Below are 21,544 nucleotides of genomic sequence, written 5' to 3' on the forward strand. Positions count from 1 at the left end.
ACTATGGGATGATGTGAGTAGTAGTGTGCAACCCTCCTGAATTCTTAAAAAGACTCTCATTTAGAGAAATAGTGACATAACTCTTAGTAAGAACAAGGGTAAGATTAACCCAATTATGGAGTGTTGTCATAATCTTTGTGTTCAGTGTCTGCTTAAATAGCAAGCTGAGGACAACCAGAAGGAATAATTGTTGGGTTGGTGTTCTTTCAAATGTCTCAATTGAGCCACAGCAATGAAAGCTTCAGAAGAAATGATTATACTTCCACCCTCTCAGAAATCTTCATATTGTTTTAGCACCACAGATAAATATCACAATTTAGATTTAGAAGAGAGACAAAAAAGCAAAGATTCCATTTTCCACTGCCACCCAGATAATAGAAAAATGTGAGTTGGCATTTTTTTTTTGGCTAGAATTTTTTTTCCTCCTGTGACAGAGTCAAGGGCCAGAAAGTCAATGATTTCCCAGAATTACATGGATAACGTATAATAAGAAAGGTAAAGGTTGACCCATTGAGATGTTCAGATAACCCATTCTGGTCATTTTCAATAATATGTAACATGCAATTCTTAGGCTCGGAAAAGCTAACTAAATATTACATTCCCTAATTGCAATAATTAATGGGTGGAAAGGTTTTTCTAGGATACATTGGTAATCTGTTCCAGGGAAGGGTTTGCCATGAAAAAAAAAGATAAAAAGACGAAATAAGGTTTGAGATGGAGAGGGGAAAATCTTAAAATTGAATCACCTGATTCATTCAGTGCATTGAATCCAATGCCTTGGAAACTGGCGGATGCAGATACTTGCACCAAATCAGTCTGAATTTTTTACTCACATTGAATGATTGAAATGGCGATTCAAGTCAAATCTTTGATGTTTTTTTTATTTGCTCCCACACTTGATTAATTGGCCACTCATATTTCATAGTGTAATCATGGATACTCTGAGAAGAGTGATGGCCACAGATTGTCTGATGGCCACAGATTGCCCAAATTTGGTCTAGAAGTCAACTAGAAAGTTGTGTGTTCAAAATTAGGAAAGGAACCATTCCAAGCATAAAATACCCTGGTGTTGCTTGGGTGTTGCTTTGACAGTACTTAAAGTATCTTCTCCCTGGGAAATCAGGTTGTTTGTGTGAGTTTAAATATCTCATTGCTTTCAGGGCTATGGCCCTGTCTGGTGCAGTCAATTCTTCAGAGAAACAAGATGGAAGTCCAGAGTATTTGTAAACAGAATGTACTCCACTACAAAGTTTGCTATCAACACCTGGAAGCCCCAGAAGATAATTCCTAAGTACAAATTGCTTTTAATGCTAGACATCTGCCTGGTCAATGGGAAGATAAAACATTTAATGTTCCTTTCCTGGCATAAGAACACCAGTTGCAAAAAATTAAGGGACTCAGTGATCTTCAGAGTGATGGCCTTCATTCCAGTTAGTGCGGACATGTCAAACTCGCAATGTCACGTGATGTATTGTGGCTTTCCCCCCATTGCCGGCAATGGGGTGGGTGTGGTTTCAGTATGATGCATCCGGCCTGCGGGCTGGCAGTTTGACATGCCTGGGTTAGTGTGATCCAAATGTTAGCAATCATGGCTTTCCCAGCTAAGTATGTTGTGCAAAGACAGCCTTAATAGCTGAGAAAGGCTACCCTTATTGGTTCCTATTGCTAGACAGACCAACAAATTCAATGCAATAGGTTAAATGCACCAGGCAATGCACAAGACATATTCAAGTAAAGTTTCTGTTCTGAGCAATAGTTAGTAGTATAGTATAGAAATATAGATATAGGGCAGGGCAGTCTTCAGTACAGTTGTACAGAGAACTGGATTTCAGAGGGCAAAAATACCAGTATGACTTGAGCATACACAGGATAACAGAATTGTAAGGGGCACTGGAGGTCTTCTAGTCTAACCCCCTGTTCATGCAGGAAATCCTATTTCAGAAAACATGGTTGTCCAATCTCTTTTTAAAACTTCCAGTGTTGGAGCACCCACAAATTCCGGAGGCAAGCCATTTCATTGATGAATTGTTCTAACTGTCAGGAAATTTCTCCTTAGTTCTAGATTGCTTCTCTCTCTGGTTAGTTTCCATCCATTGCTTCTTGTCCTGCCTTCAGGTGCTTTGGAGAATAGGTGGAACCCTTCTTCTTTGTGGCAGCCCCTTCAATATTGGAACACCCCTAGTCCTATTTTTAATAAAGCTAGGCATAGTCAATCCAGCAATCATTCTTCATATATTTTATCTTCCAGTCCCCTAAACATCTTTGTTTCTCTTCTCTGCACTCTTTCTATAGTCTCAACACATTTTTTTTAATATTGTGGTGACCAAAATAATAAAAAAGGGGTTGAAACTCTAAAAAAGAGTCCTATTGGTAACCCTCAACTTACAACTGCAATTGAGATTGGAGTCTTGGTCATAGGACATGGTGGTCGTAAGTCAATATAGTCCTAAGATGAGGCACCTACATGACTGGATCTGATTTTATGACCATTTTTACAGTGGTTGTTAAGCAAATCACACAGTCATTAAGTGCAAAGTCATTCTCCAGAAGAGTTTTTCTTTTTTCTTTTCTGGAAACGGGCAAATAATGTAGTGAATTACAATTCTACTGTATTTGACTGTGGGATGCTGCAATTGTAAATGTGAACCAGTTGCCAAATACCTGAAATGCAGTCAGGTGATTGCAGGGGGAGGAGCATAACATTTTACAACTGCCAGAAGGTCATTGTAACTCTGAACAACCAGTTGTAAGTTAAGGGCTATCTGTACTTGTCAGGAACTCCTCAAAGCAGCCTTGTCTTTGCTGGGAATTCCAGTGACTGCCTCACCACTGTGGTGAAATCCTGGGGAAAATATATGTTAGGATTAAGGTGCCCCAGACAGATGCTATGCCCCAAATCCAGTTTAGCCCTTTGAATTCAGATCTCTGTAAAACCCTGGTAATCAGAGTTTAAAAGAAAGTGAAAAGCAAAGACCATCCTATTGGGAATAATAAGAAGTGAAAGCCAACACATCTGGTGTATCAGAATGATGGTAAATTCAGATGAAATATGAGCATGTACCATCCTTCTCAGAAATAGATAGTACTCCAGCAAATCAAATAAAAACAAAATTATGCCAGAAATATCTGGGGGACAATGTTAAGCAAATAGCGTATCACCACTGTTTTAACAATTTCCAGACTTAATCAGCTCTCTCTATACCACTCTCAGTGCAGCAAATGCCAATTCTTGCAAAGGCCAATTACACCATGGAGGTAATTGGCTGGGCATGTTTTGAGTAAATAGTTAACTCCGCTCACTTGGAAGAAGCGTTTATTGAAAAGTTTGCCTGCACATACAAATGCAAATGATATGTGAATGCTTGCCTTTCAAACAGGAGGGTAGACAAATGCTTGTCATTAGAAACATTTCCGTGCATTTATATTAGGCTGTCCTCTAAAAGACTTTTCAGACAAATATGTCATCAAGATATTCAAAACCATGTAATCTTATCCCAAGTTTCATCTATCAGCGGCACAGATTCAATCTCTCGCAGCTGTGTGTGTCAGAATATGCAGGCAGATTAGCCAGCTGATAGCGCAGAAGAAGGGAGGAGTGGGTGACAGGGAAGAAGCTTGTCTTTAACCTAATGAGAAATGCAATAGGAAGGAAGGAAGGAAGGAAGGAAGGAAGGAAGGAAGGAAGGAAGGAAGGAAGGAAGGATTCTAAATAGGACAGATGCAGTCACACAACCCATGTCACCCCTTGGTTATTTCCTTATGCAGAATTAAAAAAAAGGAAGCAAAGGAAGTCTCTGTCTGGCTATCCCTGAGCTAGAAGCTTTTATAGAAGTCAAAGAGGAACTTCTGACCTTCTCTGCATTTAGTGTTGTGGAAAGGTTTTGCCATTCAACTCTGGGATGGCAGGGCAATAGTTCTGTTGTTTGCTTGGCAAACCAGGCCGTAATTGTTCTCTGCAAAGATTACAGCTGGTTCAGGAAATATTGGCAGGATTGTTTATAAGCCATGATTTACAACATGAGCTACCAGGTCAACTCTGTCTGGATCAATGACTATTTAAGAAAAGCATGGCTTAGTATATTGTGGGAATTCCAGCCACTGCCACTTGTAGAACAGGGTTTGTCTATGGATTCGTATGATGGGTGAATCCAGTCCCTGTGGCTTGTTCAACAAGTCATAGTTGGAGGTTATTATGGCTTAATGCAAGAGAGAATCTATCTAACTGTGATCTCCTTGTAGAGTTATTCAATGAGTCTTTGCAGAATTTGTAGCTCTTCCCATTTTTGTTGCCTGCTGGGGAAAAAAAATCACTCCTAAAAACATTCCTTACTCCTTCTGGTGTGAAAGTAGCTTAATGAATTTGTAGTCTTTACATGCATAACTTTTTATATACTTGCCAAAGAAAACATCCTGCTCCTAAGTACAGGAGATGAGATTTTAATTCACAGAAAATTGTTGTGAAATGTGTCTGCCATTTAAGGGTTCAACAGGCACTGTTATTTAGATAAGTCAATGTCCACCAATTCATAAATCCCTTATTTCATTCTGAATACACATTTTTCACAAGAAGGTGTTTCCAAAGGAATTAGGGAACTGAGGAGGTCTCATTCCTTATGCCATCTCATAGAGAGGTGTCATATCAAGTTGAACACAACCAACGGGAAGCTAAAGAGAATTGCCCTATGGCCACTTGTTCCCCATGACAGAATGATATGGAGCATCAAGAAAAGTTAGGAAATAGGGTTTTTTTAAATGATTGGATTATTTGCTTAAAGGGAAAAGGGCCTCCAAATTCCTATTTTTCTGGTTCAAGAAGAATCTGGTCAGTTTTGGCTCCTAGGTAACTTCTGTCAGCACTTGAGAAAAAGTGATGTGGCACTAGCTTGGATTTGTGTTTTGAATCCACGATGTATGCTTAAGGGGATCATAGGCAATGTCAGCATGTCAGCAGGTAATGTCAACAGGTGCCAGGATCTTAACCCTGCTAAGACCTAGCTCTGATACCTTTTTTCTAGACTTTGTGCTCCAAACAATTCCACAGACCGAAAGCTAGATCCAAACACTGTATTACAATTTTCCCTCCATTTCAGTTTAGAAGATAACTGACGGTATAAAATCACTATTGACAATGATTTGGAAAGAACATTATGCACAATATATCTTTTCTTGAATTTTATTCCCGGTTGCGGGCATATGTAGGAGACTATTAATCCAATAGGTGAGCCCTAACTGAAATAATACTTCTGTGTGACTGCCCTTCACTCCATACCAGTTAAATTTAGCAGCTATGGTTACTATCAGAGTTAGATACTTCCTAAAGTTTTTGGATTCAGATAGATTAAATCTGTTATTTTAGCACTAGGCAGCCATTTATATGGAGTCCAGAATGTTGTCCAAAATGAACAGCAACCTCAATAAAAATTCTAAAGCTTGATGATCTCTTTGCCCTTCCTCCTTGCAATCAAATGGAATACCACTTGAAAACTATGGGCATTGACAAATCCCCATCAGTCAATTACAAAAGGCAGCTTTAATTGGAACAGTTTACATCCTGTGATGATACCTTTAATACCACAAAAGAACCAAATATATATCATCCCCTTGCGTAAATGAAGAAGTTGGGATGCCCAAATCCCCAGAGCCTAATGGATAATCTGAGTTTGGAAACTCTTTTTCAACTTAATTTTCCTTGTGGGGTTATCATGAGAATGAAATGGGGTGGTGGTGAAAAAAAAGAGTCTTGTGATCACATGAGAGACAAAAAAATCCCAACAAGTCTACCCTGAATTTCGATATGTGATTGGATTGCAATCTAAGCAAACTAAATATGCTTAGAAATGTGTTATAAACATAGTAAATGAGTGTGTGAGAGAGAATCATCACACACCACACACACACACACACAAACAAACAAACAAACATAGTATATAAAACAAACTGTAGTTCTGGTGGATCTTCCTCCCCCTCTGCAAAACACAAGAGATTTTGGCAAGAATTACCTCCAGAGGCTATGTGCATGCTTTTTTCTTTCTTTCTTTCTTTTTATTTTTTTAAAAAAACTCTTTAAAAGTATTTCATTCAAATGCTTTGTGTGTAACCTGGTTTAGAAGAGGTTATGTTTCGTGCTGAAAAGAGAGAGGAGGGTGGGGAAAGAAGGAAGATAGACGCTACGTGATAGAACGAGAGCCTGCAAATTCCTTTTTTCCACAGAGATGTTCTGTTTGTGCACAGCTTCAGAATGCACGGATGGGATTCTGACGGTCAGCCAAGGTCCGTCAGGTCAAATATCTACTTTTTGAAAAGGCCCTTGAGCACAAAATGCTGTAAAGAACCATTAATGTCTATCAGGAAATAGGCCATTAAAAAGGGAGAGAGAAGAGAGGGGGAGAGAGAGAAATGGCATGTCCAAATATTTATTTGTTGGTTAGGCCATAATGACTCCAGAACAGCTGTTAACTTCTGCACAAATACAAGTTAGATTTATATAGCTAAAATATTTAAAAGCAGAGGTGCCGTGATCAAACCCAGATTCTGCAAAAGGCATCGACAGATAATCAGGATGCTTTCTTTTCTCTTCTTGGAATTTTTAATGAAGGGCCAAACTCTGTATTCAGTTAACTGCATGCTTTATATCTGAGCAGCGAAAGCTAGGCCGGGCAACCCTTACAGGGCAGAAAGCTGTTGTTTTAGTATTATATGGGGTGAATACCTGGATAGAACTATTGATGAGGATTCAAAGATTGTATGCTGGGTGGAAAGTTTAAAAAATGCTGGAAGGAGCTAATGATTGACAAGAAAGTGACACTGATGTCTCCGTGTAGTTGTTGAGGTAGTGATCTCCATGATCACTGCTGGGCCACTGTTTCTCAGGGACAGCAATGTGTGGTATTTTTTCCTGCCTGCCCTCGAATGAGGGAAAGGTAACTTCTGCCCAACTTTTCTTGCAGTGTTCAAAATTGCACTGATTTCTGATCTATGCCTGCTCCAGCATGTAGAGATGTTGGCCTGCTCTGCTTTATTTCACAGTAGGCAAGATGCCTCCACTCCATGTGGCAACTATATTTTGGGCAAAATCCCTTCTCTTTCTCCTTCTCCTTCTCCTCCTCTTGGTGGGCTGACCCTGATTTTGCACATCATGTTGAACCATGGATCATAGTTTTTAAGCCACATACTAAACTAATGAAGCAATGCATGCCTTTCTGCACTCTGTGTGCCTGGTCAACAGTCAAAATGTGCGAAGGACCCCTCTGTTGTTTCCCTATAAACAGAAAAAGACCTAAACAATAGCCATTACTGTTTCTTCCTTTTTTACTTAGTGTTTTCGTCATCTGGTGGTATTATTGGATGGAGCAGAACACAAATTAACCTTTGAAGTTCAAAAGTCAGAGCAAGCATCGTCCGGCCCTTTTTCCATCTCTCTCCTAATCTTTGAATCATTCGGTCAGAATGTCTGGAGTCAAGGATTTTAGGCCCACCTTATCTTTGAATTTCCTGGCTTTTGTTCCCTGAGAGCATGACAATTGTCAGATTCTTAGTAGTGTGAGGATGCTCACATTTCCTTGAGACTTATTAAAACACACACACACACACACACACAGCTTCTTGGGAAGCTAGTCTGACACATCTTTGTCTATCTTTGCTTATATGGTTTCTTTTTGTGATTTTATAATGACATTCTTGTCACAGCAAAAGACAGAATGTGTTTTATTAACGCTCTCAACAATTCATAAATAATGTTAATATGGGCATTTTGATGGACATTACCTACCCACCCCCTCTGTGATTCACAGGTGAAAAATGAAATTCAAGGCATTTCATATTGTATTGCCCCTCCATTAACGGTCAAATTACCATAACCTTCTTGCCATAAAATGTGGCAGCCTCCTGTGCTCCTGCAACCCAACCTGCTCTTGTCTTTTTTCAAGATGTTCCACACTATTATCTTCCTCATTTTCCATCATCACGCCAAACATTTGGCAGTCACTGAAAAATGCTTTGTGCTCATTTGGGGAATATTTTTTTCCCTGCCAACCCCCTACAGTGTTCCTATTTTGGCAAAGCCTTCCAGCATGCTTATGTCTCCCTCTCTTTGTACTATCCATTATTTTAATTATGCAGCAGGCAGTTGATCCTTTGGAGTTCCCAGATTCTGGACATCTGATGAAATGAATTCCGAATCGTAAAACTTAATAGACATATCAGTCTTTCAAATATTCCTTTGGTATTGCAAAATGGCTTAACGGGGCCACTCCCTCTGGAAAGTTCTGCTACAAGTGTGGTTAACTCTTCCCTAGATGTTGCTGAACTTCAACATCTAGTCTCTCTGTGAAGCACACTGGAAGGTGTATTCAGTAACACGTGGAGGGTCACAGGTTTGCCCACTTCTGTTCTAGTATAGGATTGCCAGATAACTAAAAAGATAAATAAGGACAAGGCCAATTGCAGAGGTGGACAGACAGGGAGAAAGGAGTACACACTAACTGTTTAACCTTTTTGGCGTATGCAATAAGAATGCCAGTAAAAAAGCTGCAAAAGGGAAGAGAAAAAAGGAATGAGGAAGGGAGGGGAAGGGAGGGGAGAAGAGAAGAGAATCTAGGCCTATGTATATATATATATACAATTACTTTTTCCAGGGTCAGAAAGACTGATTTTTCAATCACAGGAATGTGCTGGAGCACTTTAGGAGGCAAAAACCTTCAGCATTCTCCATGTAACTTATTAAGGTCTTGTCAATTTCAGGCAGCATCACAAGTCAACAGGAGGGTACTGACCAGCTAATTAAAGTTACAGAGTTAAACCTATTATCTTGTAGGTAGAGCTTATTAGAAAAGTGCTAAGAGAAAAGCTGCTCAGGAAAAAAATACTTGAAAAGTCAACAATATTTGATTTAAGGATATGCCTGCCAGACGGGGACATAGAAAGCAGGAGATCATAGTTTAAGTCCGGTCTTAGCCATGAAAATCTGCTGGGTGAGTCTGAGCTAGTCACACTCTCTCAGCCTATCCCACAAGATTGTTGTGGAAAAATAGGAGGATGAAGAAGTGTTGGATATGTTTGCTGTCTTGAGTTATTTGTAAAAAATAATAAAGGCGGAGTACAAATAATAAAGACATAACAGCAGGCAACCCTATTCTAATATCACTGTGATACTCACTTGGGACCTTTATAGGTGTAATGAATTATCCATTTTGATGGTAAGTGCATGAATCTGCACTTTAGGAGGACCAAAATGTTGGTTTGTCTAATCTAGAACTTCTAAGTTGTGTTTTCAAGAATTGGTCAACCTGTACCCAGACATTATTAAACTGCACCTCTGAATAGACCCAGTTGGTTTACTGGATTGTTGTTACAAAGATTCTGAGGATGAACACTTTCCAAAATGCAATGAACTCTGTTTTACAGAGGGAAAAGATGCTGTATAGCTGGAGAGTAGCTAATGTAGTATTAATACCTACAAAGGGCCAAGATTTGATTTCAACAAGAAACTATTGGGTGATATCATTAATGAATAATGAGTATAAGTTGTTTACAATGATTTTGGCTGAAGGGCTCAAAATTATTTTTGCAAGAATTTATTCATGAAAATCAATGTGGGTTTTTACCTTGAAGACAGTTAAGGGCTAGAATTATGTGGAATATTTTGAAATATTTGGAGCAACATTATGAAAAACAAACTGCACAGATTTTCATAGATGCAGAGAAGGCCTTTGATCATTTAAATTGAGCTTTCCTGTTAAAAGTTTTGGAAAATATGTATTTTAGAGGGACTTTCATTAAATGTGTATAATTGATTTATATCTTGTAGAAATAATTATTAATGGTGAATTAACAAAACCCTTTGAGATACAAAAAGGGACAAGGACAAAGCAAGGATGTTCATTCTCTTCACTATTTTAGTATCGAAGAAAGATATAATTCAGTGTGAGAAAATTGTGGGAGTAAAGATTAAAACAGAAACCTAAAAGCTAAAGGGATTTGCTGAGAATTTGGTGCTGGAGGATCCTTAAAGAGAATAGAAACATTAATGGGAAAATTAAAACAATTTGCTATGCTAGCTCTTAAGTTTGCCTGTCATGTTATTATTAAAAATGAGAACCTATAGGGAAAAATGATTATAATTTGCAAGCCTATTTCAACATATAGTGGTAGACACAACTGAATGTGGTGAGATTTCAAACAATAAAAATATGAGTATTGCCTATTTGAAAAAAGGTGTCATTTTTCCTTTGTCCCGCACTAAGATATTTTAAAAAATAATAATACCAACAGTTTAAGAATTCTGAAGATCTAGTATGTTTGGATTTTTTTTAAAAAAAGAAAAGCAATTAGTGTTTTCTTCACTGTCCTGCTCACATGGATTTATTTATTAGTTTCCCAGGTCAGATGATACATTAATATGATTTGCCCAACAATTTTATTTATTTAATTTTTATAACTTTCTGACTTCCAGAGGAACCAGAAAGTATAGAAAACAATAAAAAATACCCCATAAAGGAATGAAACAGTCACCAATCCAAAATCTCCAATCAAAAAAGATAATTTTTTTTTTTGGTTTTACACAAAAGGAATTTCATAAAACATTTTCTTTTGGAGGGGAAAAAAACTAGGCTTAAAGGCAGCTATCTGAAAAATGCCTGGTTGAATTTATAGTTACCGCCGACCTTAATTTAAAGTCATAAAAAATGAAATGCCCATCTAGCCTGGGCATGAAGTAACCACATTAGTTAGCCTTTTGAAAAACAAGCTATGGAAAAATGTTTGGGAGGGCTTTCTAAATGCTAAGAAGAACAGGAAAAAAAAACCCCTCCAACATTTTCTACAAGAGAGTTTGATGATGAAAGCTACTGGTAATTGAAAAAAAATATTTAATACTAATTAACATGGGAAGCCTATAATATCTACTTATCTAAACTGCCGGGGAATTATCTGCTTTTCACCCCCTAACCTACCCCCTAATTTTCACCAAAAAACAAAGGTCAGGCTTTTGCTATACCAATTAGTTATTTTGCTGCAGTACAAAGAAGAGACACCATGGTTATAACAAGAATGAGAGAGGGGGAGAGAATCGGCAAATCTCCGACATTGTTTTAAAACAACAGATTTTAGGGTGTTTGATTTACCATTCATTCTTTGCAGCTGCTGCTTGGAAATAGGAAGCGTGCCAAAAAAAAGATACTGGGGTATTTTGGAAAAAAAAAGTACAGAAAATAAAGGGGGGAATAGAAAAAATAAAAGAGAAAGGGAAATCAGAGATGCTTGTAGATTTAACTAGATGTTGAAGTCAGCTTTGAAAAAATAAAGTTATAGGGCTATGTGATTTTTCTCCTTTCTCACCCATAAATACACATAGAAAAATTTTATTCCCAGTTTAATTTCCAAATTCCTTTGGGACTTAAAAATAGATTTTTATATAGTCACCTGTAGGGATTCTGGGTCACCACAGATACTATCAATACTTAGAAATAATCAGGTTTTTGATCATAGTAGGGGTAAGAAAATTGGGCAAAATCCAAGATGAATTTCTGATGCAGGTTTATGATCCAACTCTGATTTGGAAAATTTATGCAAATGAAACATTAGATAATGTTGCTACATATTTGAAGAACCTGTCTCAGTCAATACGGAGAAAACCAATGTAATTCATATCAACCACTAAAATCCAGTTTGATTTGGAATCAGATTTGATTCCAACTGAATTTTTGTACATCCTTAATTGGTAGCCCCACATGCAAACCAAGATTGTCTGTCCAGCATGCTATCTGGTAACCACAGTCTGATCAATTCATCCAACTTTTTAGATTGACCCAATAGAAAAAGGTAATGACTCTCTTGGGTCATGGTAAACCTTTGTTGACCACCTGACCACATCCATGTTGAGTTCTGCCCCATTCCCCATAAAACAGGGGTGAGTGAAAGTCTGACAAACTGCACTACAAAAATGGCTGCAATTCAATTATCTGATATTCATGTGGGTTCCCCCCCGCTCAGCTAAGCTTTTCATTTCTCATCCCTCCTTTAAAACTCCAGAATAGCCATCCTGAAGGTCCTATGTCTAAGTTACAGCCCTTCAAATTTATTTGTTTATTTGTAAAAAAATATTAACTGCCCATTTGCACACAGTCACTCTGTATGGTTTACAATATAATAAAATAATAAAACTGTGTAGTTTGTAATATAAATACAAAACTATAAATACTATAAAATCAGCCCTAGCTAAAAAAAAAGGGAGGCGGGGAGAGAATATGATGAGAAGGGGCGATCTGTGGTTAATCAACCAACACCCTCCCCCCCAACATGAAGCCATCTGCCGGCACCCCAAGCCAGGTCTTTAAGCTCTTATGGAAGGTCAGGAGCTGATCTTATTTTGCGGCGGGGGGGAAAGATTTCCAGAGGGCAGGAGCAATAGCCGAGAGGGCTCTTCTCCTGGACCCCACCAGATGGGGTAGCCCTGCCTCCAAATGATGCATACCACCGCCTTAAATGCTGAAATGCTGCAAATTTATTTTATTTTATTTATTTTAATCCCATTTATATCCTGCCCTTCTCCGAAGACTCAGGGCGGCTTACAAGCTTAGCAGTAGCCTTCATTCTATGTATATGCCTGCTTATTAGGGCTTTCACACACACCCCAAGCGGCATTATTACAAAGTCAGCTTATTGCCCCCAACAATCTGGGTCCTCATTTTACCTACCTCGGAAGGATGGAAGGCTGAGTCAACCTTGAGCCTGGTGGGACTCGAACCTGCACTGATTGCAGGCAGCTGGTGTTACTTAAGGAGGCATTAGCCCACTGCTCCACCAAGGCTCCTTGTGTTGAGGGATTACTAGCTCCTCTAATTAGGAAAAAGAAGTCAGTCCATGAATATTTAATCTATATTTTACAGCAAGTCCTCATTAAATCACGATCACTTGAAATGCTAATACCACTTTATAAAGCCTTGGTAAGGCCACACTTGGAATTCTGCATCCAGTTTTGGTCACCACGATGTAAAAAAGATCTTGAGACTCTAGAAAGAGTATAGAGAAGAGCAACAAAGATGATCAGGGGACTGGAGGCTAACACATATAAGGAACGGTTGCTAGAATTGGGTATGTGTAGTTTAATGAAAAGAAGGACTAGAGGTGACATGATAGCAGTGTTCCAATATCTGAGGGGTTGCCACAAAGAAGAGGGAGTCAAGCTATTCTCCAAAGCACCTGAAGGCAGGACAAGAATCAATGGATGGAAACTAACCAAATAGAGAAGCAACCTAGAACTAAGGAGGAATTTCCTGACAGTTAGAACAATTCATCAGTGGAACAACCTGTCTCCAGAAGCTGTGAATGCTCCAACACTGGAAGTTTTTTACGAAGAGACTGGACAGCCATTTGTCTGTAATGGTATAGGGTTTCCTGCCTGAGCAAGGGGTTGGACTAGATGGCCTCCAAGGTCCCTTCCAACATCATCATCATCATCATCATCATCATCATCATCATCATCATTATTATTATTATTATTATTATTATTATTATTATTATCCATATGAATCCTTTAATAAGCCTCACATCTTTGTTTTTCATTCTTCTCCAAGTTACAGTTTAAATGTTATGTCATTATATCTGAACTGGTCTGCAAGATAAAGTCCCATAACTGAAGTCGTAACCTCAATTGCCACATCAAGATCTTTGAGAGGGCTCCCCCTCAATGGGAAATGTTTTCAGTAAGTTTAAGACCAGGTGCAAAAGAAAGTTTCTGGGGTCAATGTATTTGTTTGTAATTAGGGAGGGCGTAACATTTTTCCCCCCATCTGAAATGTCTATTTTGAAAGTTCTACCAATTTAGAATGAGAACATCTCCTGACATTTTAATATGAAACAACTTCATTCATACTTTAAGAAAAAAGATCCTAACTGGGATGCAATTATTCCTCAATGTTCATGCTTCTCCAAATTTTCCGGGGCCACTTTGTAATTAAAAAAGAAGAAGATTTAGTTACAAATATTGAGGAAATAGCATGAAATGCACAAGTCAAGAAACAGTGATTGTGAGAAAGCTATTATATGGATATTCTGTACAAACTTCACAGACATATGCAACTTAGCGCAGATCGTATCATTCAAAAGAACCCATGCTTGAAAAAACTCAAGCTACCCAAAAGTTAATGCTTGATCCCTGTCTGACACTATACTGATGTATCTGTGTAATATTACTACTTCAAGCGAATCAATAAAATCATGACATGTGTACTATTACCATATATTAATTTAATATACTAAAAAGCTAATGTGTATTATTGCACAATATATTAATTCTACATTTTATTATCTCAGTGTTGAGGTTATTTTAATTAAAGTAGCTGGTCACTTATTCTTGCTAAATACCTTGTTTTTTTCAAATGTTACTTCAAAGGATGAGCAGTTGCAGAGTTCTCATACAGTTAAGAGTGATTTTATTACATTTTCAATTAAAGTGGTTATAAAAATGAAGAGAATGCGAAATCAGCTTTTAAAATGTGAGAATGAAGAGATTCAAATGGGATCACATTTTCCAGAATGTTACCCTTAGCTAAGAAATATGTTCGTGTCACACTACCTTTTGCGCAATGGAGGGTTCGTGCTTAAGTTCTGAAATTCTTAATTTTTAGAAACTCAGTAGTTAGCCCACTTTCATTTCCAGCCAGCTTAAGCCATGATTTGTTAAACAAGACACAACAGACTGAATACACACATCACCCAAATATTTTGCTTTGGGCTAAATTAGATTGGCTCAATTAGCAGTTAGCGTGCACTGTACTAAAAAAAAAATCCCCCCAAAAAACAAAACACCCACCCAATACAAACATTGATTTAGCAGGAGAACAAATGTTTAGGAAATTGTAATTAAAACCAGCAACTATGGGCACTTGGCAAAGCTTACCTCACTCTTTGTATTCATGCCGAGTAGAAGAAAGTCTGCATTGTATTGTATGGTGAAAATCATAAAAATCAACTGTTGGCATCTCCATGTAGGATTGGAAAATGCCCAAAGTAGGTTCTGTAGCCTGATTTCGTAACTTCCTATGAATTTTTTTGTTGTTATAACCACTTCGTGCTAATGCGCTTTGAGCATGAGGCCAGTGGCAAGAGTAAAAACAACAGGATTTTTCACTAGAAGCTTTGGGATTATGTCCACAAGGAGAGACCATCTGAACAGACAGGGGCGATTATTGCAAGAGATGCCTTCAAACAACACCACCTTTGGAGTGACCAATGAAGTCAGGTTATCCAGACTTCTTTCACCCAGATAAAGTCTGAGGTGGGACTCATACGAGCATCCCATCACTCTTACAGTATAGAGTCTACAGGCCTGGGACTTCTCAGTAGCTTCCCCATCTCAACCCAATGAGACTGGCCCACCCCATCCATGCCAGCAGAAGGGCATGCTGTGGGCCCCATTGGTCAAAGATTTTTTGGTGGGGTTCAGGAGAAGAGCCTTTTTGCCCTTTGCAACATCCTGTCCCTTCCCTCAAGGTGAAATCCTCACCCACCTTTCTGAACCAGGGCCTGAAGACCTGGTTCTGCCAGTTGGCCTGGAGCCTCAAAGGGGGTGTATCTGCTGGAGGTGGTGATGGATTAAGAGAAGACCCCCATCTCCCTCTGTGCACATCCCTTCCTCCTCAACTCTTTAAATGTAATTTTTACTGTTATTAGAAATATTTATTCTTCATGGCTTTAATGCCTTTTAACATTGTAAGCTGCCCAGAGGTGCCTTGAAGTGAAATTGGTGGCAAACAAATCTAAACAAATAAACATACAAACAAACGATACTAACTAGACCTGACTCTGTTTAAGTCCAAAACCAAGGCTAGACAATTTCAAAGGCTGAAGCTTCTCTCGTAGTAAAGCAATGCTGAACCAAAAGAGAGAGAGAATTACGTGGCAGTATAATGAGGAAGCAAACTGCAAACAACTATTTGACAGTCTAGATCTAGAATGTTGTAAAAATTTAATGAGATGGATACATTATTCATTCACACATTAAGGGGTCCATCCATAACGTACAAAAATGTACGGTCTGGTGCTAAAAAGATATTTAAATCTTTCCTGTAAATATCACTTCTCTCATTATTGGGAAATGAAGCATCAGTGGGACCATTGCCTCTGTCTGTGTATTTACAAAAAATGGCCAATGTGAGATTTAACAGAAATGATTGAAAGTTTTTTGGGGGGTTTTTTTTGGTCTATCCAAGCATAGTTTTCTAGGCTGATTTTAAATGCAGATTGGTAAAATGAATACATGTATCTTTGGACTGGATGTTTGGCATTATTTATGCTTACAACTAAATTTATTTCTTTTTTTCTGGGCTTTTTAGTAGAGCGCAAAAGGAGAACTTGGCTGGAAACATAACTCTGTTTGATGGAAAGAGTCTGGTTGTTTAAAAAAAGCGAATGCCCCTTCCTTGCCTTCCTGAAACTTTGGCATTGCAAATATAGCACAAAGGTGTGAGTGTCATCATGGATTTGACTCAGATGTGAGAGAATGGATTAGTTTTCCACTTGCACACACAAGTAAGATTTAAACATTTATGAGCCCACAAATTACACTGAAGGATTTACACCCATCCTTTCACCTCTGCTTGGATAGCTAGAAAGGTCTCCTGGTGACTACTATGGAACATTGTGTGCTGGAAATGAGAAGTAGCAGCACAGTTATTTTGTTGGTTTCTATCTGTTGGATTCATAGGACTTCATCCTCTGTCTCCTTGCACTTGAGCAATGAAATGATGGTCCAGTTCAAGGTTCTGGTTGTCACCATCAAAGCCCTACGTGGCTTGAGAGCAGGTTATTTGAAAGATCATCTTTTCCTAGTCACATCAAGCCAACCCACCACTGTGTGGAGGCAGAGAATGACCTACTAAGGAGGTCCACCTAGCAGGACCAAGAAGAAAGGCCTTCTCTGTGGTGGCTTCTTCCCTGTGGAACATCTTCCCCACAGAGATAATAATTGACGCTCCCTCTTTGACACTTTTTTCCAAGGCTCTGAAGACCTGGTTTTGCCAATGGACCTGGGCACTGCAGAATGGGATACAGCCCATCAAGTGGTTGATTCAATTGTTGTTGCCGGGGGGGGGCATTGTTATCTACTGTTCTTGCATTGGGTTTCACTGAGTCACAAAGTGAGTCACTGAGAGGGAGTTGGGTAGCCATATCAATTTTCTTAAATAAATAAATGCAAATTCTTAGGAAAATACAGCTATTATTATTTATGGGGATTGCTAGGTTGGACCTCTTTTTTGGTCAACCTATCCAGATTGAGGGGCAGCGTGGTGGCTTAGTGGCTAAGATGCTGAGCTTGTTGGCTGGAAGAGCCAGCAGGCCAGTTTCAAGACCTGAGCACCATGCAATGGGGTTAGCTCCCATTCTTGTCACAATGCCTGCCAACCTAGCAATTTGCAAGCATTCAGACGCAAGTAGATAAATAGATCCCACTTTAGTGGGAAGGTAACAGCATTACCTGAGTCATGCTGGCCACATATTTTTGGACAGTGAAGGCTCAATTGTCTTGAAATGGAGATGAGCACACACAGCCCCTTATAGTTGGCAATGGCTAGCAGAGTAAAATCCAGGCCGAGAGAAGGAATTTAATAAAGGTGAAGGCACCCACTTCTAAGCATGCAACGATGTGGTAGTAGAAATGTTTCAAAATGCAATTGTTATTTAATAAGCATTGGATTAAAAATATGATGTAATATCTCCTGATGCTCTAACATTGGCATAAGGCATATATCTCAGCTGCCTAACTGACAAGAGTCACAGATTTGAGATGCGACTGTGGACTATTTTTCAAAGTCTATTTTTGTCTGCAAACCTATATAGGTTTGATCTATTGTACCTTCATTTCTGCACATTGCCCCTTCAGTCCTGTGCATTTGATGTAGCTTTTGGGAAAAAAGAAGTCTTTCCTGCCCAAGCAATTATTTGGAGAAAGGGGGAGAAAAATAGAGGGGATTCCCTTTCCAACAATATTTCCCTTGCCACTTTTTTCTCTAGTCAATTTCACAAGTGGATTTTATCAGAAAATTGATCTTAATCCCCTCTAGTCAATCTCACAATGCCAGAGAAGAAACTCCACAGCTTAGTTTTCTTGTTTTATAAATAGCATGCTTCTTCCTCTAGCAGTATCCCCAAGTAAAACTGATAGGCCTGTAATTTCACGTATATTACAGTTGGCAGCCTTTGGAATCCACAAAAACCCTCAGAGAAAAATCTTGATTTCAAGAAAAGTCGTGTGAAGAGATATGAATTACATCTTTCATGAGCGAGGCAGTTGATTTATAGATATAGTAACAAGAATTGGAATAAGAATAGGATAGGCAGTAGATCTGATCTGTTGATCGTGTCTTTTTCTTTCTCCAGGACATCTGAAAATACCACTTCAATTCTTAAAGTAGTAATTCTCAACCTGGGCAACCTTTGTGTGGTTGGTTGAGGAATTCTGAAGTTCACATATCTTTAAGCTGCCAAGACTGAGAAACCTTGGTTTAAAGATTTGACATTTCCCAAACCAGGCAATATGCGCCATATATAATGTCAAGCACCCAGCTTCTTATGAAGTTTTCCCTCCAGTGCATTGCCTTTCCAATAAAATTAACAATGGAAAGTAATAATAATAAGTCGTGGGAACATAGGGTGGAAAAAGTTGTGGAGAATGAGAGGGTGAAGATCTTGTGGGACTTCCGAATACAGACAGATCGCCATTTGGAACACAACTTGCCAGATATTGTAGTCATAGAGAACCGAAGCGTACAGTTGATTGATATCGCTGTACCAGTAGATGCCAGAGTCGAAGAAAAAGAACTGAAAAAAATTACGAAATACCATGACCTGGCCATCGAAACTGTGCGATTATGGATGAAAAATGTAATAGTGATACCCATTATCATTGGGGCACTGGGAACTATGTCCAAAAACTTTGCAAAATACGTCAAGAAATTGCAGCTTCCTGCAATAACTCCAGCAAAGCTACCAAAAACTGCGCTACTCGGAACACCTTACATTTTAAGGAGATACCTGGTTGATACCTAGGATGTTGGCAGCAACTCGTGTCAACCATTAGTGCCAGTCAATTTGAGTGTTCAGTTGAATGAGTTTCATGTTTTATGAATAAAAGTTTAATAATAATAATAATAATAATAATAATAATAATAATAATAATAATAATAATAATAATAATAATAATAATAATAATATAATAGGCAGGAAACCCTATACCATTTCAGACAAATGGTTGTCCAGTCTCTTCTTTAAAACTTCCAGTGTTGGAGCCTTCACAGCTTCTGGAGGCAGGTTGTTCCACTGATTAATTGTTGTAACTCTTCTAACTAGATTTTCAAATTATATTTAAACAAGAACAATACTTATGTACAATTTGTTACCCATAAAGGAGAGTATTTGTAGCTCAGGGTTGAAATGGTACTCTCTGAGCTTGTTTGTTTTCTTGCAGATGTTTCATTATCCAAACTAGGTAACATCATCAAGTCCAGGGATGATGATGATGTTACTAGTTTGGGTAATGAAATGTCTGCAAGAAAACAACCAAGCAAATTTTTTTTTAATTTGTCCAAGCCATCACCAAGGCATGATTTACTATTTCCTCAGGCCCATCAGATTTCAAACAAACCTTCTTATATTGTGCTCCCTCTATTTTTATAAAATGTTCTTGCTGTTTGTCATCTATAGGTGCTGAAAGCTTCCATGGCGTGGCTGTCCTCTTAATTTCACAAAATCATAATGAGATCATATGAATAACTGTTTATTCTTCTGTCCAATGAAAGAGGTACAGTATATATGTAAGAAAGGGATATGTACACTCATATTTCTACAGTATAATGTTTATAGGAAGGTGCCAATAAATTTTAAGAAAGAAGGGAAAAATGATCCCTGGTTCCATTTAACAGAGAAGGGTTGCCCCACCTTTCTTGTTCCCAGTTCTCATTGGCCTGATTTCTTCATGAGGTTCTCCTTGGAACCAAACACTTGGTCAATTTCTGTCTGGCTTTGTGGTAGGTCTGGATCATAAGACTGATCTTCCAGGTAGGTCTGTCAGGAATTTAATCAGTCATTAAGTGTCCAGTTGTAAGTCAAGGCTTACCTGTAGTACGTATATAGCAGATGAGAAGCCTAAAAGTGAAAAAGTGGAGTGTAGAGTGTAGAGAGAATGGCTTTGAAGGATAGATAGAGGAAAGGTCTGTTACCATGGCAATGATCAGATGAACATGCCTTGAGCTCATGCCAAGAACGAGATTTATGAAAAGACCTCAAACAGGTACATCTAGTCACATGAAGGGAGGAGAGGAAACACATTCACACTTGCAAGATTCTGTTACTGTAACTATTACTGAAACTATAAAAATAGTTGTAGACCTAGGTGGTATCAAGTTTGGTCTGCCTTACAGAGCTGATATTATTCTTCAAATGTTTTCTCCATTGCAGCCTCCATCCATCCATCCATCCATCCATCCATCCATCCATCCATCCATCCATCCATCCATCCAACCAGCCTATCATCTATATCTCATACTGACGGATACCATAAATGGTTCTGAAAAATGTAGCAGTGGGCAGTGTCACCTGTCCTTTGTGGGAAATTAAAAAATAAATCAATTCCACCCACGAATGGATGGAAAAATGAAAATCCCAACTCCATTCACATGGTGTAGTAAGATGGAGGGTTTGTTGTCACTGTGTGTTGGGGGGTGGGTGGGAGCACAAAGGGAGGCTCAGCTAACCTCAGTGTATACATAGTTGTACTTCGACAATAAAGATTCATTCATTCATATATGATCCAATGCAGACTCTCATCCATTCCCCTCAATTTAAGTACTCCATTAACAAACAATTCAGTGCTTCTGTCTAGGAAGAGCAGAAGATCTTAGCTGGTATTTTGCAGAAGCTGAATTGCTGGGTGCTTTGTGCAATGTAAACCTCATTTAAAAAGGCATCTCAGTAGGAATCTAGAGTGGATCTATTGCAAAATCCATTTAATAGATCTGCCTATAAACAACATTTTGCTCTCTTCTGGTGCTCTTCCCTCTTACCCCCCCCCCCCGGGCTTGGCATGCTGCCTCTTCCCCGATGGCAGCTGTTTGTGCTTGAATAGTAAATCAAACATCCTCAAAACAATTGTCCCAAACTATTTCAGAGATTCCTTTTGGCTGTTCCTGTCCAATGGCTGACAGGAAATGTTGTGGAATCAATAGTTTCCACAAGGGTGCAAATGCCCACATACAGAGGCCACATACATGTGCATACCTTAATGCCTCCTTTTCCTCTAAGTAGTTATTCCCTAGTGTGCCAAATCGGAAGCAATATGCACATGCAGGTGCCTTAATATATTTTGCTAGAGAACATTTATTTTTCCTATTTGTTGTTGTTAGTTGCGAAGTCGTGTCCGACCCATCGCGACCCTATGGACAATGTTCCTCCAGGCCTTCCTGTCCTCTACCATCTTCTGGAGTCCATCTAAGCTCACGCCTACTGCTTCAGTGACTCCATCCAGCCACCTCCTTCTCTGTCGTCCTCTTCT

The 21,544-nt window shown here is 38.8% G+C and overlaps 1 long non-coding RNA gene across 1 annotated transcript; it reads left to right on the forward strand.

The window, feature by feature from the left end:
• The first annotated feature begins 16,155 nt into the window (after positions 1-16,155).
• Positions 16,156-20,714, forward strand: LOC308672657. Its single transcript, XR_014027465.1, has 3 exons — positions 16,156-16,527; positions 19,699-19,795; positions 20,452-20,714. It is a non-coding gene; the product is annotated as an uncharacterized lncRNA (long non-coding RNA).
• Positions 20,715-21,544: the final 830 nt, after the last annotated feature.

The sequence above is a fragment of the Vipera berus genome (genome assembly GCF_964194415.1).
Source record: "Vipera berus genome assembly, chromosome: 10".
Classification (NCBI taxonomy): Eukaryota; Metazoa; Chordata; class Lepidosauria; order Squamata; family Viperidae; genus Vipera; species Vipera berus.